Below are 26,897 nucleotides of genomic sequence, written 5' to 3'. Positions count from 1 at the left end.
TTTGGCTCACCATCATCTCTCATGTAATTGCTGGGACGATTTTCTTCCATTGCCTAATTTCATGCAAATGCCGCAGGCACCTTGGGAGCCAGTGTTACCACCCCCAGCGGGCAAAATTAGGGATCCAGGTAATATATTTAAACAAGAATGGGTGGAGACTTCTAAAAATAGAAGGGAAGGAAGAGCAGTGCTGGCTGTGCAGAGGGACCCCTCTCCTCCTTCTCACCACTGTCGAGGGTTAGGCACAGGGGTGACCAGTCACACCTTGTCTTCCTTGGGTGATGCAAGGGAAAAGTGGCCTGGAAAGCAGACCAAGAGCCACCAATTTTCTCCCACTTAAAGGTTAGTAATGTAAAATCCTCCATGCCAGACAAAAAACTTAGGATGAGGCCATACGGATGGCCTGGCTAACGCATCCCCGTCATTACGAGGAGTAAAGCACTGTGCACCGCTGGTTTCTGTGCTGTGAAACCCTGTGCCCAGGCACTCTGGCCATGGGCACTGCTGGGATTCCACCAGCATCTCCCACTCTCGGACACCTCCTGTGGCTGATGGACCTTTGTGGGCTAACTGGGACTACTCCATGGGGTGTGAAGCCTGTACTTTGGTCAGACTGTGGTTCCCAGTAGCTGGGCTGGAGGATGAATTGTGGGAGTCATGGGAGTAGGAGTCTGCTGGAGGAGACCCAAGTTGAGGGAAGCATCTCATTGCCATTGTGCAGGAGGTGCAGCTGCTCGTGCTGCGCAGCACGCCGAGCACTTTACACCACAAACCAGAAAATAAAGAAACACAAAAAGGTGATCTGTGAAAGGATTATGAAATTCCTAAGTGGGCTTGTCCTTTCACACACACTGGTGTATACTGGCCAAATTGGAGAGGCTGAGCTCTGCTGATAACCTGTGTGCTTTATTCTGAGTTTTCAGCCCAAGTCCCTGCTGCTTACAGAGGTGTTGAAATAAGCAAAGGAATGATTGTCTTCAGCCCATCATGAGAATTCAGAGCCCTTTTCTTGCAGCAGGCTGCTCCTGGTCTCTGTTCTCTTGCTTGGCACTGTGTGCAGTGGGAACCAGAGGCGTCCTGTGGTGTCCGACCAGGTGGCACAGACATTCCCTAGACTGCTTGTTGGAAACAGCTTTCTCCACAATGAGTACTCTGGGGCAGCCCGGGACTTCCAGGAGGAATTACCTGAGTGTTAGGGAGAGGATTTCCCAAAGCTTAGGCGACAGTGTATTAGAGGCTGATACTAAAATACCCTCAAGCAGGGCAGAGCGAACCCCTTTGCAGGAAGCCCTTCGCTGGCACTGCATGGGGGGGAAGCCCGCCTCCTGCCCAGCCGTGGGAAGGATTCTTCTGATTAACCCAAAGTCCAGATTTCTACATGAGGGTTCCCATGGCAACCAGGCTGCATAGATTAAATATTTAAAAATATGGAAGTGATGCTGAGTGAGGCGAATGCAAGGACTTTAGGGCAAGTGGTGTCTCTCTGTTCCGTCCACACGGCTGGGTTGTGGCCCACGCCGTTGTCCTGCAGTCTGGCCGCTGCCATCTCACCCAGCACGGCTTCTCCAGGCTGGGAGCAGCCACTCTGCCCGTCATCCTGCCCATCAGCATTGCTGCCCACAGCCTCTGTGGGACATCCCCTCTCTTCAAATGATTTTCCACACCAAAAACTTCGGGACATGAGGCCGGCCCCTTTTGGCATTTGCTTCCTTTGCTACCAGTGCTCTTTAGAAAAGAAAGATGGAAAATGCAATTTAAGTGCTGAACAAACCTTCCCCAGGCTTCTGCCCAGTGAAACATCATTTGTGGAGAACTTCAAAGCGACTGCCAATAATTTGGGGTGGGAGAGGAGCAAAGCAAAGAATGCTGCTGATTTGCCTTCATTTTACAGCTGTTGGAAAGAACCGGCTAGTGAAAAGCGAATGCTCTGTGGGAAGTGATCAGTTTAATGATATTTTGATGGGAAATTTCTAATCCACTAGAAAGGAGTAATGTGCTTTGACCTTGTTTCGTTTCTGACACACTGTTTTACACAAAGTACATAGCTCAGGTGGTACTGGCCCTGCTCACTGCTACTAAGATTATTCTGCCAGCTCCAGCAGTACCCATCCTGTGGTAAACCAAAAAATACCACTTACAGCAACACAGGATCTTCACTGGGAGTTGCACATTTCAAGCTCAGCATAGTCATGTCTTTTCCCACTAGTCAACGTTAATTTATTGATCCAGCAATCGAGTAATAGTGGCAATACTAAGGGAAGGCGGTGCCTGCATCGGGGCATCCGCAGGGAGGTACAGATGGCCCCTCCAGACACGGCGGAGCTTTAACGGCACCGCTATTTCAGCTCCCGTCTTTGGAAAAGAGATATCTCATCTCTGAAATGACTGGAAAGTTAGGGAAGTTGAGTTTTTAATGGCACCCACCATACCTATATCCACTTTTAACGTTTCAGCCTTGTCTCTAAGGTAAAGAAGAGTGAGGCTCATTAGAGCCCTTTTCCTAATTAGCTGCTGCAAACAGATTTTATTTTATAAATGCCTCAATGTAAAGTTATTTGTATACCTAATTTCTTTTTTATGTTACATTTATTTTTAAGTGTAATTCACAAAGGCTTCACATTTATAATTCTTTCAGGGGCATTACAACCAGCGATGCACATTTATTACAACCCCTTAATTTGCTGCATTTTATTTCCATATGCTTTTGAATTGCTATTGAGCTTGTTTCATGCTCTTCCCATAGTTAAATTGTATTTTTTTATTGTACATAAATGGTAAATAATTGATACCTGCCATCTGGTGCTAATCATCCTGCCAGCCCTATGTCTCTACCCTGTCCTTTCATTCCTTGCTAGCTCTCCCCATCAGTTCTTCCCCTTTCTTTCCCAATTTTGTCTGCATCTTCAGCCCTTTGCTCCCTGGAGGTGCTTGCAGTGATGTGATGCCAAGAAAAGCACTGCCCTTCATCTCTGCTCAGTCCAGATACTCCTGACACCTTTCAGGGGAGGCATTTTCCCTAGGGATACTCAATCTGCCATCCCCGCCCAGGCTCCCCTCATCCTCATGGTCTGCCCAGTCCCATCACCCAGGGATCACTGCAGACCCCTCAGTTGGAGCCACTCTGCCCCAACAGTGCTGGGCTTTGCAGCGTATCTCCTGTGGTGCCCGTGTGCCTCGTTGCTTCCTTGTCAGCATTTCTTCCTGCATTAGACCCCCAAGAGATGAACACCAAACCGCTGGGTTTCCCTCAGTAGAGACTGGGCTGGAAAAAAAGCAGCCAGACATTAGCGATTAATAGCAGCAAACCTCCAGTGCTGGTGGCTTCAGAGAAAAGCAGCAAGCCAGAGGCCACGATGCTGCGACTACCTCCTGCACTGTCACAAAGTTCCTCTGACTCCTGAGATTGCTCAGCAGTGAGTTACATGGGCTATGTACTCTAAAAATTACATTTGCAAAGTATCCAGTTGCCAAAGTCAGGAAAACCTAGAGGTGCCTAAAACTAGAGAGTGCTTTCCATGAGCAAAGCCATTTCTTTGTCTTAGCCTGAATGAAATCTTTCTAGACATAAATAAAACCTCCTTGGAGGCAGATTCTTGGGACGGAGATTGTCTATCTAAATGGTTAAGAGTTGGGCGACCTTGTGAGTAACCAAAAGCAAGGCTTCAAGATGGGGAATACTTGGGAAAATTAGGAGCCAGCATTATTACCGGCCCAGCTGATAATAACAGCTGGCACTGTGCAGATATGTGACCATCCGTGCTGAGCTAATTGTTGATAAAATCCTAGGAGTTATAATTAGCCCCTGTGGGACTCCTCGCACCGCTAAAATGAAGCACATGTCTCCCTGTTTGCGGGGAAGAGCTGCAGGGCAGGGGGTGGCCCAGCACCCTCAGGGTACGGGGCGCAGCCTGGCGGTGCAGCCTCCGCCGGGCAGTGCTGCCCCCAGAGCGGGGAAGGGTGGCGGTATTTGAGGGGATCGGGAATAAATAAACCGGCGCCTCCCACTTTTTCACACGATGGCCAAAACGCGCCGTTGTAGGACAATCTTTCCCTTGCCAGAGCACATGCCGCTGCTTCTCCTGCTGCGGCACGAAGAGATTTTGGGACGCTGTACCTGTCTGTCCTGCGCGGAGCCTGTGCAGCCTGGCGGGCCAGAGGAGGCCTCGGCGCCCCGTTGGGGCCGTAGCACTGGCGCTTCTGCGGGCGATGGATGAGCTTTCCGCCTCTCCTTCAGCGTCCGTGTGGACAAGGCGGGATGATCCCCGCAGAGCCAAAGGCCGTGCAGGCTGCGGCAGAGCCAGAGCCCGGGGAACGGGGCTCCGTGGGGCAGCGACGGAGCGAAGGGGCCCCGGGCGGGAGCGAGGAGATGCGAGGAGAGCAGCGGGACGCAGCAGAGGGAAGGGAGCGACGTGGGGAAGGAGGTGCGAGCTCTCCGAAGGAGAGGGCACTGCCAGCCCTGGGTCAGAGGCAACAAAGCCTCCGTCATGACCGATGGTCCTAAAAGATGGAAAATCGGCTGAAGGCTAAAGGCATCACTCCTGAGGGACGGACGCCTGCAGTGTATTTAGTAAGGAAGCAGCTCCTTTCCATACTGCCTGTATTTTAGTGCACAGGGAACGGCCCTGCTGAATGTGCCTCGAGCAACCAACACCCAGAGAGACACAGATGGGCTTTACTCTGTCCTGAAACCTCCTTTTTGGCAGTCTCGCTTCACTGGGGGACCGATCAATCAATAATTAAAACACGGGATAATTAAAATCTCTTAAAAACCTTCTCTGGGTCCTCAAAGTCAAATATATCGGTGTTTCCACCAGCTACACTGCTTGTCCTGATTTTGTGGCGTCTCCCTCACGTGGTGATCTGACCACAGTTTGTCGCTGCTGTGGAGAGCAGGAGCTGACAGGCTCCAGGAGCACCAGTCGCCAGCGGCTCCCTCCGGGGCCCTGATGCATTTCCAGCAGTGGTTGCATCATTTGCAGCATGGCTGCATGCAGGGATGTGCTCATGTGCGTGCATGCCAGCTCTTGTTTGGGGAACAGGGTGGTTTTAGCTGCTTACATCCACCAGAAACTGCAAGCTCTGGGTCCCCTTGTAGCTGAGTAAAGCCCCCACCAGACCTGAACAGAGTCACCGTGAGAGTGTAAAGAGAAATCCCACCATGACAGAGGAAGACTAAAGGCATTTTACCTGTTTACTGCCAGGTAAAAAGTGACCATTCTAGGAGCTGAACTTGTAACATGGGTCCTTTTCTATGTGTTCATAAATCTAGCTATGACAACAAAATGGCAGTTTTCCTACTGAAAACACAGACCTTTTCCAGGCATCTAAGGGTTAAAACACATCAAGCAGACTTTGAACCCTGAAAAAAAACCCCTCTGCCCAGGGAGCTTTCCTGGGCGAATTCAGGCCTCTGGCACACGCTAGCTAAATGGTATTCATTAGGTCAGAGGAATTTCTTTAGAGGAAAAACCCTGTACTAGAGCCAGGTGCTACCAACGTGTGATTAATAGCAAGTGGTGGGGTCCGTGCTCATCAGCCAAGCAGGGGGATGTGGGGGGGATAGAAAGCTCTTCCCAAATGTCTTTGGCACAAGCCTCAGCAGCTCTTTCTAAGCTTTTCCTGAAATCTCGCTCACTTGTGTGATTAAAAAATGCTGCTGCATCAGTAGCTGTGCTCTTGGGAGCAGGTGAGATGCAGCACTGACATTTCGAGGTTATCCAAGCAAGACAGTTCCTGACCGTAGCTTTGCCTGGATGCTAACGTTGGCTGCCAGGCCACATCCCCTGGATCCCCCAGGCACGCAGGGGAATAAGCTGCAGGGTGGGGAGTTGTCACCCTCCTCCAGCCACCTGGCCACGAGGCCACTCCTGTGGGTCCCCCCGGAGCCCGGGTCCCTGGGGCCGCGTCTGTGTGCCCTGCAGCCCCCGCACCCCTGCGGGCCACGGGGATCTGAAGAAGTGGCTGTCATTGCCAGAGCTGCTGGTGCCCAGAGCTGGCACCGAGGCTGCTGCCGCGTCCAAATCCTCCCACGCCCCCGGCGAGGCTGGCACCGTACCCGGCGGCTTCGCGGCGCGCTCGCGGGGAGGGGGGACGTGCCGGCTCACGGGCCTGAATTTTCTCACTTGTGTCTGATGGGCTAATTATTATTGATTGACATTTTTTGGAGTTTTTGGGGCACTTTGGGGAAGCGTGCAGTGTGGGAAGAGGAATATGTTGACAACTTTTTCACATAATCCTTTCCAGCCCCCTCATTTTTCAGTCAGCCATGGAACGTGTCCAAATATCTGGGATTTTAATGACATTAAAAGCAAGCGGACCCAAAATCCCTTGAAAAATACAACAAACCATACACAAATTTCTGTTTCCTTCCTCTCCAGCCCCCAAACCACAAGGCTGGGATGGATATCCAAGGAGGTTTAGTGATGATCTAGGGAGGCTGCTCTGGCCCTTGTTCCCAGCCCCACATCAGGGCAGCTGTCCTGAAGCCATAGCACGGCATGGCCACCCTACTTGAGTGATCATGTGGTGCTTGGTGAGAGCATCTTTCATTCCTTCCATGGTCTGCCACCAGGTCCTGTGATAAGGACTATTTATGTGACAGTCCTGCCCACACCAAGAACTGTATGGCATCCTCAGTCGTGTTCCAAGGGAAGGTCCAGCACCTCTGTGTGCTGAGCTGGCTTAAGCAACATTTCAGGAGTTACAGCTGCTGGTGTTTATTTATCCTAAGCCCTGAGTGAAATCCCACTGGGAGCTGCACCTCGGCACACGCTGCTCAGGATCCCCAGAGGGCTTCAAGCATGTTTGTCGCAGGAAAAAAAAGATAGCTCTTGATATTAATAAATAACAGCCTACTTTAGCCTAGCTGAACTGAAGCAAGCCATTTCTACGGCATGTGCTGTAACAAAGCAGTTAAAGGTGGTTACAAGGGACAAGCAATCACACACTGCATGCAGGAGCGCCGGCACGTGCAGCCTCCGCCTCAGCTGCTGTAAATGCACTTGCACCGGTTTAGCCACTGCTGTGGGAGGTAACTCATATTGCACTGTGAACGATGAAAACTGTTTTACAGTAAATACCTAACTGGAAAGCTGGATTTTAAACAAATTTTCCTTGGAAATGGCAACCCAAACTGCCTGCATGGCTGGGAGCATTGCTGCTTTCTCACTGCCGTGGCTGCTGGCGCCAGGCAGAGCCAGCATGGCGACGTCTCCAAAAGAAGCTCCCGTTGCGTGCTAATACTGCGAAGGTACAATCCAGACACAGCTGGAGCCCTGGCTCCTACAAGATATTCAAAGCTCAGCCTGCAAACACATACTCTTTCTATTTTCCCCGGGCAGCTTGCTTAGCCTTTAGGCTTCCTGGGTTTTGAATTGACTCTGCCTTTTGAGTGGGAGTTTTAAGGAAAAAAACCCCAGCAGGTTGAAAGCAAAGGAGCCGGCTGTGCTGACTAACCTTTTTGATTTAAGGCAAATGTAGGGAATACTGAGGGGAGAAGCAAAGCCTGCGCTTTGTGAGCAGCGCAACAGCAGTGCAGCACACGCTTAAAATGGATCCCGATGCCTGCCGTCCTCAGCTCAACATTATTAATGTTGTTTAACCGAAACAAGGCCGGACAGGAGGATTTTCCCCCAGCATGGATTAGTGAGTCAGGAGAAAAAAACGAAATTCAGCAGAAATCCTCTTAGTCATTTTTATCGGGGGTAGATTTTTCACATCTGAATCTCAGCTGCCAATTTGCATGGATAATCTCAGATTAGCTTTAGTCCACGGTTCATTTTTTTGTTTCCCCCCTAAAGAAGCCCACTTCTGCAGTGACAAAGGAGGCGAACAATTCTTTAGGAGAACGGCTGTGACATCTAAATAACAATGATAAAAAAGTCCATCTAAAACCGAGCAGCTCGGCACTTTCGGCTCCCCCCTCTTCACTATGCATTATTCATGGTAGACAACAGGACCAAATGTGTATGCTCCCCGTGCAATTACCAGGAGAACATATTCAAAGACATATGCTAGTGCCTCTTAGTGAAAGGAGATGTGCAAGTACCCATTATTTACTAGGCACTGTTATAAAATCTGCAAGTTTGACTCCAAGGTTGCAGCTTAATTGACTCCCCCTGGTAGCTCTTGTCATCCATCTAATTCAAGCCATGTGAAAGCCTGGTTGTTGTTTTGTGTGTGTACAATACACTGGCTGCTTTGGCACATGCTGGTGGAAAAAACGTGGTTTGCATCAATTAACCTTTTTTATAGCAAGGAGAGTGGCTGAATGACAGGGCTTCTGAGAAGCATGTAAAACTTCAGCGTGTCACTCACAGCAAATCGTCACCGAGGTCACCCGTGTTATCATCATGGCTGCCTTTGGCCCCACTTCCCCCAAGCACAGAAGCCTCGATAAGGATCATCTGCTCGGTTTATTGCCTTCTTGATCCAATAAATATATTTCCTGTGAGAAAACCCTACTGTGGGATTTATTTAAATCAGCCTCCCCAAAATCATCTCTGCAAACTTCCTTCCTCTTCCTCCCACACTGTTTCTCTCTGCGTGCTGTAAGCTTTAAGGATCTCTGCGCTGATTCCTTTCCATATCCCCTTCCCAGGCAAGCAGTAACCTCTCTGCACGTGGAAATAATTTTCCTCTAATCAGCCATAGCAGTCCAGCTCCTTTTCATCCCGCAGCGCATCCCCTGAAGATTCATGCTCCTTTAGAAATGGTGCACTGAGGGCAGCAGGAATGCCCAAAAAAGGAAGGACAACAGTTAAACAAAGTTTAGGGAAGAGACTACAATACTGTTCCTTATCCAGTCAAGTGAACATAAGAATCTGTATGAAAACCTTCAACCTAATTCTGAATAGGAACAAATTCAAATAAATAGGTGTATTTTGGAGAATATGTGTAGAATATGCAAACTTTTTTTTAAGCAGCCCCACTCTCTGCAGTGCTTTGGGAGGTAAACCATCACTTCCAGCTTGCCGAGACTGGGAGGAGTGACAGAGCGGCGATCCCGTGTTCTTTCCACGTAAACCCTTGATGTAGACACGCTGCAGCACTGCAAAAGGGAATTGACTTCACTGCAAATGAAGCAAGGCCTTAAGTGCTTTGTTGAACAGCAGCCGAGCTCTTTGGTAATGAACAACAGTGACAAAAGAAATAAAGAAGCAAGCCGTGATAGCCCGATGTGGTTGCAGTGGAGTAGCTGTTCTGATGGCTGCTGGCGTGAGATGACACGTGAACACAATCTATCTCCACAAGCTGCTGCAGTCTTTCACCAGAGGCTAGTTTAAAAACCTTGAAGACTTGGCAATTAAGAGGACCTCTAATTGAAATAGAACAACGGCAGCATTTTAATTGCCATGCAGCTCCCCTCCAGAGCATCGTGGTCTAGTAGAAATTCAAGGTTTCCACAAGCAGGTTTAAAAGCAGGTTTTAAAAATCATACAGAAACCACGTCACGTGTGTTTTGCCTCAAGAGCCATTTGACTCCTTGGGGAAGGGATTCATTACTCCACAACACCAGGGCCACACATTGGGGTAGAAAAGACACGTTGCTTCAGTGGGTGACATGTACCCCGGAAACATTCTTGCTGCAGGACAGGGACACCAGCTGCAAGTACCAGGCAATTAAAAATTCATTAAACCATGCACTGGAGCCCTGACTGGAGATTCCTTAAAAAAACCTCAAAAAACACTGGCTGATAGTGACTATCAGCTGGACAGGGATCGGGACAGGAAAAACCCATTGGTGTTGGTGTCATGCAAATTGGGATGGTGGTAATCTGATGGGAGTGCTGCAGAAGTTCAGGTCACATTAGTAAAAATAAAAAAAAAAAGAAGAAACAGAAGTCTGGATATTCCTTCTCATTACCTGGATTATGCTATTGTTTGCTGGAATTGACATGGGGCTCTTCAAGGAAGGGACATTCATTCCTCCTACAGCTGGGAAGAGAAACACTCCAGGTAGCACTAAGAGTGATAATAAATGGGATTGCAGCTGCAATCTCACCCCAGGGCAGAGTGTGGACAGGGACTCTTCAGGGAAGGAGGGAGATGCTGGAGGTGCTGGGAGCTCTGCCAGCTTCCCCTGTGGCGGGTGCCAGGGCCCGTGCTGGGCAGGAGCCGCCAGCAAGTAGATGTTGTAACATATTAATATACTTTTATAATTCCTTTCATTTCCAAGAGCCCCGAGACACGCCGCAGCAGATAATCCTGCTGATTAGCCAAATCAAAGCTTTGTGAGCAAACCCCGTGCACTCTTTAGGGAGCTGTGCAACACAAAATCAATGTATTGAAAGTGCACTCTCCACAGCAAGTGCTGCTGATTCACAGCCCTCGTCTGCTTCCCACTTGAGGGTAGGTGACATCCAAGGAACGGCTGTGGTGTTGTTTTCCATTATTAATTATCTGCTGGTCCTGGTCTGGATGGCACTCGATAGGGGAAAGCCGCCATCCCTTTCCCAGGGAGATGAGAACCAATGCAGAGGGAATATCAAGGCCAGGAGTGGAGGTTTGTGCCATGCATCTGTGGGAGACACCCGACCTGGGCTGAAGCAGCAAATGCACGTTAGGAAGAAGTCTGCAAAAAATGGTGAGCAGGTGTCTGGCACGATGAGGAGAGGAAACACAGAACAACAGATGAAGAATAAAGGTCTTTTCCTCTAACCAGAAGCTGTATGAGGACTCTAAAACCAGTCAAAGCCAAACCCCTCGCTGGGAGCTGGGCATTTGCCACTTGTTTTTCAGGAACCCCCAATGTCAGGTGCTCCCGCCTGCAGCTGGCTCCCGGTGCTCATTTCAAAACAAGATCTTGGTCCTCCTTGAGGGAAACAACGGTGCTGGGGGGAGCAGCACCCTGCAGGACCCCCACACAGCCCCCCCTTTTCATCACACCTGGGGAGGCGACACCAGAACCCTGGTTTTCGTCCTCCCAGCCCTGGCAGCACTGAGGCAACCTGACGCTCCGCCGCGGGAAGGACCTATTAGATAATTGACTGCATCCCCTGCCAAGGCAGCAGGTAGTCTCCTGACAGAGGCTGTAACAGATATTAAACATACTGCTCTTGATCTCAGCAAAAAAAAGGCCACTGGAGTAATTTTTTCTTTAACCCACTAAGTAAAAGCTTTCTAGCTCATCTTAATAGCTTTTATCTGATGAAAACGGTACATTCATCATGGAAAGGTTTTTCTTTTTTTTTCTTCCCCATTAAACTTTCGAAGAAATGTTTTAATTTTTTTAAGCTGTCATTGATTTTTTGTAAGCAAAAACGGACATGTTGAAGCAGAAAAAAAATCCATTTCATTGTAAGCCAATTTTCATTTAGGGGAACATTTCAACATACAATTTCCAATTTGGTCTCGTCACATCCTCCTTGTCCTGCTGTTACGCAGGTCAAAACATTACCAGAGATTGATAAAAGTGCAAAAAATGTGAGCTTGTTTTAGCAGTAATTGGTACTTTTATATTTGTTTCCTGACAGTTTTGTCTAGCTGCTTTCCTCTTCTTCTGTCAGCCCGAGAGAATAACACCTTCAGGTAGCTGCGTGCTGATGCCAGGCCCATGATGGGGAGATTTGTTTCTCTCCCATTTCTAAACAGCCCCCTCAACCAGACAATGGAGTATGACCTGTATTCAGGTGAGCAGACACCAACACCACCAGTACGCGTGATGACCTGAAAGCAATTAATTTCTCTGTTAAAATCAATCCCCGTGCTGAAACACTGCCTGTCCCTCACTCCCAAAAGCCTTGGTGCCCTTGGAAGCCTTTCCCCACTCTCACTTCCCATCTGGGGTTGTGGGGGATGAAGAGTGGGGTGGGGGGCTTTGAGGGCAGACCCCTGTCAGGGCCCTGCTCCCGCTGCCTCGGAAGCACAAGGTCACAAGCACGGAGAACCTCTCTGTGTCTGGATGGAAAACATCTTCTGCTGGGCTTCTGAGTATTGCAACAGCCCCTCGGCGCTGGCAAATACCGTGCTGCCAGCGCTGCACCTTTGAGCCCCAAATTATGTCCAGCCAGGGCCGTGTACAAGCCAGTCTCCAGGGCTCCCTGTTGCCGGCTCAGCGCCTCTGCCTGCAGCCTCCGACATATTTTGCAGTCGTGTCCGTTTGGTACCAAGTGAAGGCAAAGAGGGAAAAGGTGAAAAGCAAGGAAACGGCTCCCGCATTGTTCATCTCCAAAGGAGGGAGGGAAGCTGCTGCTACAGCCCGCAGGGGCACCATCTGTCGTGAGTCAGCAACCAGCCAGATTTACTGCCGATTGATTAAATTAACATTTGTTATAAGCCAGGGAAGGGAGGAAGGGGGGAAGAAATCCTCTTCACTGCTCTTGAATTATTTATGCCCTGGAAGCCTCCATGCCATGCTCGGGGCAGGCAGCAGCGACACGAGCTGCAAGTCCCCGTGCAGAGGGACAGGCTGGGCTGCTGCAGGTCCTCCTGACCTCTGACAAATGACAGCAAGGCGGGGCGGTACGAGGTGTGCGGGAGGTGCGTTCTCCTCCCGTAGCTTTGGCCACGAGCTGTTTTCCCAGTAAGGGTGCGAGGGATGGCTGTCAGCGCCGCCGCACTCCCCGTGCCTGCGCCAAGCCTTTGTGGACTGCTGCGGGAGCGAGGGCAGGTTTGCTTGGGCGTGACAGGCTGGGTGGCTTTGCTCCACACCTCTGGTAGGTGTGGGAGAAAAAAAACCAAGCTGAATTCCCACCAATTTGAGGTGGTATTTTTTTTTCCTAAGGTGCTGACAGTGAATCTGGATGGAGTCAGCTGGGTGCTGCTGGGTCGCACTGACACCTGCCTCCACGTGCAGCGTGTGGCTGAAGGCAGGATGGGCTGGTGTTGCTCTGCAGGGGCTGTCTGGCCCTGCCATGTGCCTGGCCAGGAGGGGGAGAAAACGTGGCGGAACTGCTGAGAGATGTGTTGCACGGGCCGGACCTGCCAGGAGAAAACATCTGTGCAAACCTGGGCACACAAGCTGCCAAGCCATCCAGGAGCAGGGACTGCGGGTCTTTTGTTCTTGTGGCTCACGGTGGGTTTCAGAGCCAGCCAGCCCCAACGCAAGGCCACAGCCCTGACCAACTCTCTGCAGGGCTGGCAGCCAGCCTGTGTGAAAAATAAGTCAACTCTTCCCTTCCTCCCACAGAATAATATCCTCTGGGCAAACAGCAAGGATGCGTTTTCTTTGTCGGCTGACCTGTTGTACAGGGATGAAGGCCCTTGTGGCCCCACACGGTGAGAAGCGTGCTCCCCACAGGTGTTGGGGCACAGTGAGAGCAGGGGAGCTGAGGAAGGAAAGGAAGAGTCACCAAGGGGTGAAGTCAGCAGCAGGGAAGACCGTGGGAGCAGTGCCACCTCCTGTCCTCACCAAGCCTTCCTAAAGCCCACTCACTGCCCGAGCCTTTGCAAGGTCTCATCCCACAGCCCATGCTGGCTCGTGAGTTCTCCTTGAACCCCCAATGGCCTGCACAGCCTCTCCAGACCTCCCAAGTCCCAGGCTGCCACACAATGCCCTGGCAACAGCAGGGCAGCCAGTGTGCCTGTATCAGAGAAAAAATTTAGGTATTTAAACTTCTTGTTACAGTCAGCCATCAAATATTCATAGTAACAAATAAACGAGGAGAGGAGGGGCAAGCCTATTGCAAAAGGGCTGAAAAGGGAAATAACATTTTACAGCCAGACCATTAAGTTATAAATCTGGATACGTCCAGGATTTATTTACCGCGCTCTCTGGATGTAAGCACGCTGAAGCCACAGCTGCAAGCGAGGGCCGGAGGTGTGTGGTTTGTCCAGCCCTAGGATGAGAGTCAGAGAGGGTGGAAGGAGGAGGGGAGGCCAAGGAGGAGAGGAGGCTGGTGTTGGGGGTACAGAAGTTGTCAGAAGGCAGTGAGAAGGCGGTTGGCTGGTGTTGGCAGAAGGCAGTGAGGAAATCAAGGAAAAGCATCCCTGCACATCCCTGCACAGCCTGCAAGGGAACATGGCGGGGCATGGCAGCAGTGAGTGGTGGAAGGACTGATGTCCACCAAGCTGGGGCTCTGGGCAGGTCTCTCCCCTCTCACTGCCCTGCTTTCTCCAACTTCAGGTTGGTATAGTCCTACCTGCTGGAATTTAAGCTGAGGGCTCTGGTTGCTACTGCAGCACAGATGAAGAAAAAGCTGAGATGGGGGTGCAGGCCACCAAGCCCCTTCCCACAGCTTCCTAAAGAGCCATTGCCCATAGACCATTTCCCACCATTGTCACCTGGGAGGGAAAATACTTTTCTTCCCAATTCCTGCTGCAAGAAACAGCCCTTCCATCCTGGTTTGTAACGGTATGTCTTGAAATATTGCAGGGAAAAGCCATGTTCTTGACATGAAGGGATAAAACGTGGCACCAGGGAGGGACCACATCTACTGGCACCAGCCGGAGGATGCCCAGGTTGCCCCTCCAGCCCCACAGGGGTTGTTTGGGTTTCCAAGCAGCTGCTCAGCCTGAGCTCACCCCCCAGTCCCTGGAGAGACACCATCATGACCTGTTTCAGCAGAGTTCCTGTTACCAGGGAGAGGACAGCACGGGAGGGAGCTGCCTGCTCCCTGCTCTCTGAGCCACCGGCAGGCACAGGTGCCCAGCAGGTACACAGCAGCCCCAGAAGCCTCCAGCAGACTTTCCCCCATCACTGATAGAAAACGGGGGTTAGCTGGTGTGCAAAGGCTGCTCTCTTGCCACACACCCCTTCCCCAGAGCCCTCTCCCCATCCTCGCTTTTCCCTTGATGACAGTAGGGGCACTGGTCGGTGCAGGAACCTCGCAACAAAGCGGGGGCTTTGCGGGCTTATTTGTGCACAAGGGTTTTCCCTCAGCCAGGCCAGGATTTCCTACCCCTCCAAGGCCCATCACTGTAAAGGTCAGGGCGTATCTCAGCAGCGCAGTGCATCCGGCACGGTGAGCGGATGCCTGGACCCCGCTCCCAGTGGCCAGCGTGGATTCCTGGACAATGCTGCTCCGTGGAACTCCAGGTCCCAGGGAGCAGAGCTGGCCAGGAGGGTCGGAGGCATGCCAGGGGGAGTTCAATCCCTGATGAAGTTTCCAGTCATATTCTATTTTAATGTTGAGATCCTCCATTTGTTCAATTCTTAAAGGTGACCCACAAAGGAAAGTACAATTTGGGCCCGTGCCCAGTGTTTGCTTCCCTGTGCTGAATAAAAAGACCTGGAAGTGGGTATTTTTATAAAGCTGCTTTTTGGCATTAGGAATGTGGATCTTTGCTTTACCTCAGTACCCTGGGGAGGCGAAAAGGCTCGCCTATGGTGTGGTTACAGGGATGAGGATGATGTGAGCTGAGCTGCTGTGACGTGACTGGAGCAGGCTGTTTGCTGTCCAGTGTTTCTGCTTGTTTTGTAATTAACATCACTTAATTTCAATGACCAGCTGACATTTTGGATAAAAAGCCTTTGTTGAAGCCTCAGCATCCTGCCTCCTCCTATGGTACATTTTCCATGGGCTCATCCTCCATCTGCTTCAGCAAAACTTATCGACTGTCAGTTCCATCAGCTAAACCAGCAAACAGGAAACATCGTTAAGAGCTTTTTCCCTCCAGGACTTCTGTCATACAGAGAAGATACCTACAAGACAGAAACCCAAATAAGAAAAACCCAGTCCCAGACCCCAGGGCCCCCAAGGCTGCCCTGGCTGCGCAGGGCTCTTTGCTCTTCCATGAGCCGCAGGCAAAGGAGAGCGCTGTCCTTCCACGAGCACAGCACAGCCACCCCCTGCACCTCATTTTGAGGCAGAATTTATGGCTGTTCTGCCATCAGAGACTGCTCACGTGAAGCCTGTACAACTTCACGCAGGCTTTTGTCTCGATCTGTGTGTGTGTCCTTGGGAGCTGTATCCCTGTCATTCCTGCATGGACACCCCCACTGCTCTCCTTTCACCTTTCTCTTATTTCCAAAGCCACTGTTGAGCTGGGGTCACTTCTGACCCCGGGTGTATGGCTATACAGTTTACAGCAAAAGCACTTAGGGAATGTAATCGCACGCAGAAACCCAGTTCCCAAGGGGCTGACACCACTCTTTGATGCGTTGAGGTTTTCTTTCATGGCCCCACCTTTTCCAGTCCCTGCTGCCGGGCCGAGGCTGCTGCCAGCCCCCGAGCGGAGCATGCCAGGCACGCTGGCAGGCGGGGTGAGGGCAGTGGTGCAGGGCTGGGGACGCTGCTGCAGCTCTGCCTGTGCTGACTCACACCCACCGGGCGCTCCTGCACATCCCTGCTGGAAAGGTACCAAGAGCATTAGCATCGCAAGCCCAATCGCTGCAAAATAAGACAGCCTGATCGTTGCAGTAGCTCCTGTTACAGCCCGTGGCTCCCTGCCCTGTGTCCTCCAGCCATCCGTCCTGGCTGGGTCAGGCAGCCTCCCTTCGGTGCGTGCTGAGTGCCTGATGTTCAAAGCAACACGCTTGGGTCTTCTCCAAAGAAAGTCCACGAGCTTGGTCAGCTTATTTGCAGACTGCTGTTCCCCCTGCCATGCTCCTGTCCCCCAGCACAGCGATGGCTCCCGCCTTTTTGCTCCATCCTGTGGTACTGCCTAACTGCCTAACTTCTCTTCATCTGTGCAAGGACCAGACAGACACCAAAGAGGCCTCCAGCAACACCAGAGACTGGGAGGTCGGCCTTTTGTCAACCCTTGCAAGCACAGGGGCGGCTGGGAGGGACAGGCCTGCACCCCAGAAGACTCACAGCCCACGGTGCTCTCCTTTCCTCCAGCCACAGGCAAGTGATTTATGGCTCTGGGCCTCCATTTCCTTGCCTGGGACGCAGACAAGCACATCCCCCCCTCTGAGGCTGCTGTGACGATGGCTGCGTTTAAAACCCGAGGTTCCCGGGCACTATAGCAACGTGGCCATACAAACACTTCGGGCTGAGCCACCCTTTGTTTGGCGTTTCTGGAGCTGTGCTGTGACTGATGAGCTCTCATCAGACCAAAGCCATCTCGAGCAGGCTCTGCCGGGGCCAGGCTGCTCTTGACGTCAGTCGGTTTTGGACCCAGGCCCGTCTTTCAGAGGAGGTGAAGCCAAAGCTGCTTTTAAATCGTGCTGCTTCTGCTGACAGCAGAGAGGACGGTGTGGGGCACCGTGGCCATGGCAGGATCCTCCAGGGATGGACCTTGACCAAATCCTCTCACTTTAGCTGGCTGGCCCTTCCCACCACCTTGCCCCCAAGACCCTGAGGCTCCTGGTGTGGGCACAATCCCTGCCCTGAGAGCCCCAGCTCTTTCTCAGGCAGACATGGCTTCCTCTGCCCAGTTCCTCAAGCATCACCCATCAACCCTCCACGTCTTCCTTTCCAGCAAGGTTTCCTGTGGGGACAAGGTTACTGCCACCAAACTCTGCTGACAGCTGGGGGACTGAGAAGCTACAGGACCAGCTCTGCTTGGCATTCACACCATGGGAGACACTGGAGAGACAAACTGCAAGGTGCCATGATCCCAAAGATGTCTCTAAGGCAATACTGCAAATGCCACAGAACCAGCAGTTCAGGCTGTTCCAGAGGGCCTTCCCTTCCTGCTAAGCTTCTCTCTCCCAGTGTGAGTGCTTATTACAGCGTCAGAGACAAGGGGAAGGTCTGCAGACAGAAAGAAAATCTATTGCCCGTGGCATCTCCCCCCAGCTTGCCGTTCCCATGTCCTGGGGCTCCTGGCTCTGGCTCCTGCTCTCCCGTTTTTGGTCTAACGGGGCCCTCTCTGGGCTCTCCCACACCCCGAGGCTCCGGGGGCTGCAGAGCCACCAGCCCAATTCCCCGGGCTGCCAGAGGGGCAGCGGCTGGCCGGGGAGAGTCCTGATTTACAAGGCACAAAGGAAGGGGAAGGCAGGGGTGCCGTGGGACTCCTGTCGGGATTCATCCAGGACAGACGCACAGAGCCATTGCTGCTGCTCCAAGCCCGCTGCTCCAGGTGCTCCGGATGAACTGGTGCTTGCCAATGGTGGTGCTTCTCTGGGCACGGCTTCCCAGCACCTGCTGCCCTGGCTGCTGGCTCTGGCTCTGGGCCTGCCTCGTGCCTGGGGTCCTGCTCCAGCCTGGGGGTTGCTGGGCAGGATGGAGTGTAATTAACTGCAAATCTTCCTCCTCCCCAGATTTGTTCAGCTCCGCTACGTTGCCCTGCTGCTGTTTCCAGGCACTTCGTTTTCTCCTGGCTTCTTCTTGGTCACCTTCTTCTATCCCAGGGCTGCCCTTTGAATCCACCAAAGCTGCTACATAGGTCTTACACTAATTTTAACAAAGGCTCTTGTTTACCCTGGGGATTCTGTTAGTGTCTCTGTCAAAGCTGCCTTTGAAAGCTTTGCTACTCACGCTCACTAATAATTTAGTGTTTGGCTTCTGCATGGCTTCCTACTGTTCTTCTGGCTCCACCAGTCTCCCTCCTGCTTCACTCATCTTTTTCCTCATGCAGGTTGGGAGCAGGAACCAGTTAATATTTGATTTCCCCTCTGGACTGCCATGTCTGGGAGGCATCGGGGGATCAGCACAGCCACCCAAGGAGGGAGCAGCAGCTCCCCTAGAGCTATTTGCAGCCCTCCCAGATGTCTGACTTTGCTGCCTTTGTGCCCCTTGATGCCTCATCGTCCCCCCCTGTCCCTCCCCACACCCACCCTCCCAAGGTCTGTTCTCCCTGTTGATAATCCATTATCTACATTTAATGCCTCACTAAAGTCCTCCCCTTTGTCTGATGGTGAAACCCCGACCAGATGTGAAGCTTCTTCTGTTACTAATGGCAAATCCTTTTGCAATAGCTGGTTAGAAAACGGGGAAACCTTTTCAATGAAATAAAAATTGAATCACTGAGCGAATTTTCTTTCTGTGGATCTCATCAAGGAGCAGCGGTTTTTTAGCATTATTTTTATCATTTTACAGAAAATCACTCTTTAGAACTGTGGCTCAGAAGATGGGTTTGTGTCGTCAGTACGCACACCAATAGACATTCCCTTTGCTGCGCTAGTGTAGTTATCATTGCTCTCATGGTCCACTCAGCTCTGAAAAAAAAACAGAGAGGGAACAAGAGGTGGAAGATAAAAAATGCAAATACTGTGCTATGTGTTCAGACTTCAGAAAACTGAGGCCACCAGCAGCATTTCCAGAAACAAGATTTCCCTCTGTACCTGCTGAGCACACCCAGATGGATGCACAGATAGGCTCCAGGAAGGGGGTGAAGTGTGGCTTCAAGGAAGGTCTTCAGTTAACCCTTAAACTGTGCTTTTATCATTTGGCATAATTTCCAGAGTCCTTCTGCAAACCTGCTTGCTGCTACAAGGCGTTAGGCCGTCCCACAGTGCCATGCCAAGGACCATTAAAATGCAGCAGTGGCAGCTGCTGCGCAGCGGCAGAGCTTTGCAGCACCAGCAGCAGAGCTGCAGCACCAACACAGCCCCTGAGAGCCCACGGGCAGAGCCCTGCTGCAGTGGGCCAGCATTCCAATGGGGACCCACGAGCTGGGGGGTCGCAGATGAAACGTCAGCACGTGACCCCTTCTGACGAGCCAGCACGAGCACAGCATTTTGGTCTTGCATTTGGGCTGCATGTGCCGGGATCTGCATTGGTTTTTGCTGAGACAGGTGGTAAGAGGAGATCCTGGACCACAGAAACCACGAGCGTTGCCAGCAAGCTGGGAGAGAACTGTCCTCCTGACCAAATGATTATTCTCATTACTGCACATGTGCCTATCTATCTTTTTCCTTCAGATGCAAGCACTCATTTGTACAGCTAGTTAGAAATGCACTGACAAATGCCAGCCTGAAATGTTTCATCTCCTGCTCAATGAACTGTCACTGAACCAAAAAAAAAGAAAAAAAAAGAATTCACAAGGACATGCTTCCACTCCTGGTAGGTCTGCCCAGAGCTAGGATTTGAGAGCTTCCCAAACTCACTTATGACATTCTTCCAACTGGGGGAAGTCTAGCTAGTTTTTAAGTTTCTGTTTAATTCAGAAAGAATTTTTGCTTTTAATTTCTGGATACAGTGGCACATCCTGTGAACTGTAAATCTTGTGTACCAGCAAAACTTGCATGTTAGATCTGTGGAGGTTCCTGTGTCCGGTCACTTGGGATAACGAAGTTGGTGAACTCATCTGATACCCCAAACAGCTAAAACATGCACAGCACAGACACACAAGGAAAACCTATGCTGCCTGAGAGATTCAGTGGGAGCTGGTGCAACAAAGGTGCTTGGCTGTGACTATGAAGATGTCCTGGGGCAAGAAGAGCAGGCAGACACGAAAGCTGTGAGGAACAGCTGTGAGGAAGTGTGAGAGCAAGCTGGCAAAGGAGTCTGAAGAGAAAAGAGAAGGAGAGGTGCAGAACCACACACCAGTAAAACCGGCCCTGGAGTTGTGAGCGAAGACATTTTTTCCCACTTGATTTTTCCCAGGTGCAAAGAAATATTTTTTTGTGAAGGTAGAGGCTGGCAGCAGAAGTGCTTCCTCTCGCCATTGTTTTCGCTTTCCAAGGCCCAGAGCTTGCCAGGCACTGCCTCTTCTGTTCCCCACCATCACCAAGGAAAGGCAGGCATACATAAAATAACTGACTTCAGTGAAGCCATGGTTCACTGAACCATCCAGCTAAAGGTGGTTTTCACCTGGAAGGAAAAAAACCTTGGAAGGAAAGGAAAACCCTGGAAGGAAAAAGCCCTTGGTCATGGTGACAGCATCTTTGCCTGGCTTTTACTCTGAAGGTGAAAGCAGCGGCAGTGAATGCAGTGATAGGAACAGCAGGACAGCCCTTCCTGGGCCTGTCATCCTTCAGTCCCCTCAGCAGGGCCCACAGCTGGCTGTGTTTTGCCCTTAACAGCAGGGCTGGGGGATCTCACAGGGTGAGATGGGCACTGCTGGCTGCAGGGTGTCAGCAGGAGATGTTCTTTGTTCCCCTTGATTTTTGCATTTCCATGTTTGGGTTTGTTTTTTTTTTTTTTTCCCTGGAAACCTTTGCTGCTGAGATGCCCTCTCAGTCGGCAGGAGCAGAACTACCCTGCATGCAACAGTGCCACCAGCACAAAGCACACACTGGGCATTGCTCCACCACTGCGGAGTGAAGAAAAGTAGGTCAGGAAAGTAGGTTTGACAGAGCCAAGGACTGGACTTGTCACCTCAGTTGCCATTGGCGTGGGAATTGAGAGCTGCCAGTGCCAGCCAGCGAGCGGAACAGGCAGCGAGCGGGCTGCCAGGCAGGGCGGGGAGCCCCTGCCCTGGCAGAGCACGGCACTGCACGCAGCCCCGCTGCTGAGCTGCCTCCAACAAAGGCTGAGCATCTCCGCGCTGCGCTTGCCTGACTGGTAATTGAAGCAAACTCCTGAGCGCAGGGAGAAGGTGCTAATTGCAAAGACCTACTGCTTCCCTCGGAGTGGCAGGACAGCACTCTGCCTCGTGTGTCACTCCTCAAGGGAAGGGTCTGCTGCTGGTCACTGACTGGAGAACAGGAGACAGAAATCACTGCATGGGGCCTCCAGTACTAAAACTTGCCCCATCGATGAGTCAGAAAATCACCCACCGTGCTGCTGCCTGCTGCGTTAGAAGGTGTGCTCCTTTGTTAAACACACTTTCTAATGGATGTGCTGCAGTCACCACACGTGTTTCTGTGATGCCCAGTCCGAAGGTCCTCTAAACATTTGGGGACCCCAGCACTGGGCTCTGGGATGGGAGCGCACTGTGCGGGTCAGGGCAGCAGAGAGGATCTCGTATCACCGAGACAGGTGGGATGGTGTAGGCACACAGCAGCTTCCTGAGAACAGGAGCTACCTGCGATAAACCCCACGTAAGGCAGAGAAGATTCAGACCTTGCGATCCCCAAAGCAACTCAGTGCAGACACAATGGCTGTATTTTGGCAAGCAGGGCCCTTCTGCCCGAGGCGGGGATGGCAGCGGCAGGCAGCTCAAGAAAGACGGATGCAGTCATTGCCTACAGAAACCTGCAGGAAAGTTGCCTGTGCAACTTTTTGGGGGCTAAAACCTGCGTCACTCCCTCCTCGCTCCCGGCTAATGGCTTTAATGCCGGTCAGAGCGCCGGCACCGCCTGGCTCCCAGCCGCGGCTCATCCTTTCTTGAGAGGCTGAGGCCCCGAGCAGCATCCCGCTGGCCGTCACGCTGCGGGGCGCTGATGTGGGGTGGCTGGCCGGCCACCGAGAGGGATGACATCATTTCTGTGTCGGGAGCCAGGCACACGGGCCCGGGGAAAGGCTTAGCCCACTTATCTTCCCATGAACACCTACAATTTTCCCTTTCAATCTCCTTCCAATCTGGCTACTCCCACGTGAGTTACTAATATAGGACGCGCAACGGGGCTTCTCCCTGCCTGGCCTATCCTCATCTATTTGACTAATTAGCTTGGTTTCGCTGGGGGGGCTGTGGGGGTAGAGAGGGGAGAAGAGATGAAAGGGGAGGGGAAGTCTCGTCCAAAATCCACCCTTCTGCTCCCTCTTCCCTAACTCCTATCCTGGCAAAGCTGAGCACAGCTCTGCTAATACTGTCCATCAGGACAGTGCTCGGTAGCTCCAATGCCATATATCCAGTGTCCCGCGAAACTGGGCGGGTGCATTGGTTCCTTTCCACTCATCCTGCCAAAATACCTGCCTGCAGCAGCCCTGTGGGTGCTGGGGTGATTATTGCCTCTGCTCTGGGGAAATTACAGCCCCAGCTGGCCATCAAGGCAGGGCAGAAGGAGAGAGGGGCAAAGAACAGAGGGGTACCAATTTGTTTTCCTCCTATGCCTCCTGCAGCTTGTCCCTGAAGCAGGTCTGGGACAAACAAGAGGTCCTGGGGACGTGACCTCCTGGGAGGGTGTCCCTGACCTCTCAACACTGGGTCTCATCAGCACCAAAACTACCTGGAGCCGGACCTGTGGATCTGAGAAGGTTTATGAGTTGTTCGGCAGGGAACAAGTGGTTAATTACCATGTGCCACTGCTCTTAACCTCTGCAAATAAGTCTAATTATCACAGATTAATGAACAGAGCGCAGGCACATCCGAAGAGCTGTCGCTGAGGGTCTTTCTGGGGCCACATTTCATTATTTTTCCGAATGCTGCTATCCCGTCTCCCGCACCGCGCCCCCAGCCATGCATCCTACCGATGCTCCAGCTGGTCCCTGAGAGATGTGGCCCCACAACTCCTGCACTGCCACAGCAGTGGAGAGATCCCAGGGGGTGTGCCAGGGGAGGCACAAAACCAGGGTCCGAGACAGCTGCCAGGGCTCATCCCACAGACATCAGTGTGGCCCTACGGGGGGGGTTGCACGTCAGGGCCATCTCCTTGCACGGTGTTCCAGGGAGCCCCATGATGTTTGGGTCGTGCCTACCCCAGAGGCTCTAGCTTTTGCGGGTAAATAATCAGATGAGATCTTCCTGTCTCATTTGGGAAAGGAAAAAAAAAAAATACAAAACCTAAAGCATGTCATTAGCTCTTGTGGTTGCAGGGAAAAGATCAAGTGAATCTCCCAGGCTCAGAAAGCAGACAAAGGGAAAACAGACCGTGGTTATTGATTTTTATTTCTAAAAGTCCACTCTTTCCCCACCGCTGCCTTACGAGAGCCTGTGGCTGGGAAGAGGGGGGTCCTGGCACCTGCTGTGGGATGGGCAGCAGTGTGGCTAGGTGGCAGGGCACAGCTGTGGGACCAGGCTGAAGATGCCAGGAATGGCAGAAGGCTGGGAATGGGACATGATGTAGCCTCAAAGCAAGGAACATTAATAAATGATCAGATTTTACGATCATGACAGGAAAGCTTACACTTCCAGCATTAAAATAAATAATGAAACTTTTTTTTTTTAGCTATTCTGGCTTATTTTCAGCACTTGCTGAATGGCTGATGCTTTCTTATGGCTGCTTACGCAGCACTCAAGAGCATCCTTTCGGATTTGGACCAATTAGCCCACACTCACCTTGACAGTGCTACAACATAGGCACATGACTGCTGTACTCAGGCTCCTGTGCCAGCAAATCAATGGAACCTTTTTTTGTTACCCTTAGGAAGCTGATAGCTCCATCTTTACGTGTCTGACACCAGGAAGAGTTTGCCAGTGGAGGAAGGAGATCCACACCTGGGCAAGTGCTACCTTTGAAACCAGCGTCTTACTGCCCCTGCAGAAGAACCCCGCTGGCCTTGACCGTGTTGGGATCGAATATGTTCCATCACATCCCTCGTGGCAGCTTCGCAGCTGAGCAGCACAAATCCCAGCTTCCACATACTGTCACGGGGAGGAAACCAGCAGATGCAAAGGAAGCTGAATGGGCAAATGAATGTTAAAATAATTGGAGCCACCATTTCAGACTTGATGAATATGTTGCTCAAATTATAGCTCTGCCTTGAAAACAAAACAAAACAAAAGCCCTGATGAATGTAGCATTAATTTAATAATAGCGAAACTTGTAAATAATGTAACGCTCATTTAAATGGCTGCTCTTGCAATATCTCTTGAGAGGAGAGTAAGGGACTTGATAATGTTGGGGCGACACATGTTCTGTGAAATGTGATGTTTTATTCATCAGCTCCCCCAAGAGCCGGCGGGGCAGTGGGGTCAGGGCCGAGGCACTTGCAGGCAGCCCCCAGCCCTGCCACTGGCCGTGCTGGCGCCCCTTCCTCCTCGCCAGTCCCTTGGGCTCCCCCAGCACTGTCCTTCCTTATGCCTGGGCACCGGCAGCTCCTCCGGGGCTCCCTCATCCTGGTGCCTGTCTCCCCCATCCCATGGACGTCTGCGACACCCACACATCTCACACTTCTCGCCTCCCTTTGCTGAAGCATTTATTTAAATGTTTCTCTTATCCTTCACCTTCCATTACGAGGCAGAATTAAATCCACAGAAAAGCAAAAAATGCAGTCCACAGTCAAGTCAATAAACACCATCAAACCCAGAGAAAATCGGAGCAGAGATACCCAGTTCCACTCTTGGTCCCTTCCATTTTTTTAGTTGCCCTTTTTATTTCTCTTTTACTGCTGTAAGAGCCTATTACCAGCATCTACAACTTCCTTTCACCAAGGACCTCTGGGTTTTTCCTTGCCTTCTTCCTCTGCTTTATTTATTGACATATTCAATAATTTAGAGAAATCTTATTTTAAATGCACAGGGCAGAACTCACCCCCAGGTTTAAAAAACAAATCCTGTCACATTTGGCAAACAGCTGCACACAGAAGGCAGACATCAAACATATATATATCCAAATATGTAAATTCAAAGAATCAATAGATATGGCGTATTCTTTATTTTAACTTTTCATCCAGAAATAAAAGCTTATTGCTGTATTGATTTCCTTGCGGTAAGGATCATCCTACGAGACGTGATAAGCTTTCCTCCTGGATTGAAGGTCAGCCTGCTGCCATGAGGACTATTCTTACATGACCAAAAAGGCTTGATCAAGAGCTGATTTGCAAGGCTGGGCTGTAACCTAGTGTAACCAGTCTTCCTCCTCCTCCTCAGCACAAGAGGCACCTCAGTACCAGATACAGGAAGCCCTTAGACACAGAGCTTTTGGTGTGAGTCCCACAGCACCTCAGTGCTCCCCCAGCAAACACCCGGGGCCTGAGCTGCTCACATGGGGGCTGAGCCTCCAGACTGGCACCACCATTCAGGTGTCCCCCAGTCTATACTGATGCCCCACACTAAATTTATTCTGCTCCAGTATGCTACTTGGAAGGTTCCCTCTCCTGTTTTATAGCCTGTAGTACGCTTATTTTTCACCTCTCTGGTGCACACCACATTACACAACCTCACAGCTGATCGGCGCTCTCCAGCCAACACCTGCCATCGAACTGCCCAGGTCTGTCTGTACAAAATTGAGAAATAAATGTAAATGTGCCAGGGTGATCAAGATATGCACAGGATATGTCACCAGAAACAGGAAAAAAGAGCGAGCATTCAGCGCGTATGGGAGCGCAGCCCGTGCTGCTTCATACTGACTCATCCAGGACTGCTAGCATCCAGATGATGCCAAAGGCAAAGAGGCTGCCTTGCAAAACCACTGGGCTGTGCCTCTGGGATTTCTTCATGCATTATCATTTTCATCTTGCTGCTGTTGGCTATAAAATAAATGTGTACATCAATACAGTAGTGGAAAGCAAGCGTCTGTTTTGAAGAGATGTTGGCATTGTTTTATAAATGTCAGCAGCTGAACAGCAATGGGCTCTGTCACCTGCTGCCGCTTCTATCACTTCCCTTCTATTAAAAATACATATTGACAATAAAAGCTCTGTCTAAAAAAAAAAAAAAAAAAAAAGCCCCTCCCTCCCCAGAAGAAAGACCTTGCTCTGCTCTTCTTGGAAAATCTTTAAACATGTGCCCTGTGAAATGACCTTACGCATCTTCTCCCCTCCTGCGAATGCCACTGAAGTACCTCTTTTAAACCAGGCAGTAAAAAGTGAGGCTTCTGTAAGTGGTTTAATAGCAGTGCTCTCACAGCCACAGCAGCAGCAAATGTCTGAGCTCTCTAAAATACTGTATTCTGTGCAGCCCTCCCTGTTCCAGGCCAGGCCAGCGTGTCGGTGCACACCTCTGCACAGCGCACAGCCCCTGAGCCCTCCCCAGCGCTCTGTGCCCCTGGGCACACACGGGGCCCGTGCCACAGGCAGCAGGGATGGACACGGCCTGGCTCCAGCGCTCGGCGCTTCTCGCTGAAATCCCGGGGCGCTGAGCACAGAGGGCTCTGCTGTCCTTGGCACACGGGAGCTGGGCTGCAGCTGCTCCTGAGGGCCTCTCCCATCTCTCGGGGTGCCAGTGGTGAGGGGAGGTCAGAATCCGGGCAGACGTAGAGGTGAATTATCATATCTGATCGAGGCACTGTGGGTGGCACTGGTATTGTTTTACAATGGTATCAGTTGATTTTTTTTTTTTCCCCCTTTTTGGTAGGTAGATTACGTTTTAATTGAAAATTATTTTTAAAAGCATTTATTTCCTTTCTACTTAATACAGGA

Source organism: Hirundo rustica, chromosome 7, assembly GCF_015227805.2.
Source record: "Hirundo rustica isolate bHirRus1 chromosome 7, bHirRus1.pri.v3, whole genome shotgun sequence".
Lineage (NCBI taxonomy): Eukaryota > Metazoa > Chordata > Aves > Passeriformes > Hirundinidae > Hirundo > Hirundo rustica.
This window is presented reverse-complemented; position numbering follows the sequence as displayed.